This window comes from Glycine max, chromosome 16 (assembly GCF_000004515.6).
Source record: "Glycine max cultivar Williams 82 chromosome 16, Glycine_max_v4.0, whole genome shotgun sequence".
Taxonomy (NCBI): Eukaryota; Viridiplantae; Streptophyta; class Magnoliopsida; order Fabales; family Fabaceae; genus Glycine; species Glycine max.
Window position 1 is genome coordinate 22,549,206 of NC_038252.2, and position 1,753 is coordinate 22,550,958.

General features: G+C 40.0%; 1 non-coding gene across 1 annotated transcript; it reads left to right on the top strand.

Annotated features, from left to right (window-relative positions):
- The first annotated feature begins 961 nt into the window (after positions 1-961).
- Positions 962-1,053, top strand: MIR10193A (microRNA MIR10193a). Its single transcript, NR_161651.1, has one exon. It is a non-coding gene; the product is annotated as a microRNA MIR10193a (primary transcript).
- Positions 1,054-1,753: the final 700 nt, after the last annotated feature.

Sequence of the window (1,753 nt, forward strand, 5' to 3'; positions counted from 1 at the left end):
TGTTTTGGGGGTTATCTCGGACTAGATACGAAAAGGCCTACTTATTCTTCCACCATTACGATGATAATACTCATACGCAGGATTCAGCAACAAAAGGAAGCTCTAGAAAAGCAAGAAAAACTCATAGCAGAATTACGCATGGAAAAGGTGGAAGAACGACTTCATAGTGAGCACATGAATAAAAGAGAGATAACATGAAACAGAACCACAAATGTTTTTTCCTAAAATGATAATCACCATAGCTGATGATGAGGTTGAACCGATGAAATCATTTCATTTAACATGTCGTTCTTGAAAACGCTCATAGATCTACAAGATCCAAAACAGTTGCAACAATTTCCGTCAATGGAATTGTACAATAAATCTTGAGATTTGAATGATCATTTTTCTATGTTTGAATTGGCATTGCCGTACGAAGGAGTTTCGAATTCTATCATGTCTAGAGCCTTTCCCTTGTCGCTGAAAGTCACCGTGCTCAAGTGGTTCCAATTTTTTCTGGCACGACCAATTGACTTGTGGCTAGATTTGAGAAACAAATTTTGTGTCGTCTCACGACGAACAAGGACAAGCTTAAAATAGAGGCTAACTTAAGGCTAATAAGACAAGGAGCTGAAGAACTACTAAGGGAATACATTAGAAGGTTCAACAAAGAAGTAAGGATCACCATTCTTTGTGTTCATATAAAAAAATGCCACTCTCCACTTGTATTTACTAACATCTAGAGCTGACAGACGTTAGGGTAGACGTGGCCTGGATGGGCCTTGAGATTTCACACATTGGACTGTAAGTACCCTTTGTTAGGAGAACATGAGGGGGGACCTACAAAACAAAGAACTATGACGCTCAAGTAAGCACTACTACAATTTTTAGATTTAACATCGCACGGTTAACATCGGTTATTCACAAAATCGATGTCAACAAAAGCGCTGTGGCATTTTTGTAAATAAGTAGACTTAAGTAGCATCAGTTTTTCTGAAACCGATGTTAACTACTCGATATTAACAACCGATGTTAGTATCGAGTTGTTAACATCGGTTTGGGAAAAATCGATGTTATCGAGTTGATGTTAACATCGGTTTTAAGAAAACCGATGCTACCTAGTTGATGTTAACATCGGTTATTTTTAAAAAATCGATGTTGTTATCATTATATATTAAAAATCTGAAATTGTACAACCCACGCGCTTGAACCCTATCGTTCTTCTTCTTTCTCCTTATGCCTGAGTTCGTCTTTGTCACAAACTGGGCTGCGCTTCCGTGACTGCAACCACATTGTGGAGTTTGTCTTTGTGGAGTTTGTCTCTGCCACTTATCGATTGAGGTACGTCCTTTTGTTTTATCATTAGGCATTCCTCGTTTTAACATTTGCTCACTTTCGCAGCTCGAAGAAAACTAGGAAAGGAAAGAGTCCCAGAAAGGGTGGGAATCGATTTTGGAAGTCCATTGTGGTTCACCTTAAGACTCCCAGGGCATTCTTCTTCTTTCACCTTTTGCCTAAGTTCGTCTTTGTCGCAAACTGGGTTGCGCTTCCGTGACTGCAACCACATTGTGGAGTTCGTCTTTGTGGAGTTCGTGTCTGCCACTTATCGATTGAGGTACGTCCTTTCGTTTTAACATTAGGCATTCCTCGTTTTAACATTTGCTCACTTTCGCAGCTCGAAGAAAACTAGGAAAGGAAAGAGTCCCGGAAAGGGTGGGAATCGATTTTGGATGTCCATTGTGGTTGGCTTTAAGACTCCCAGGGAAGCCATCGA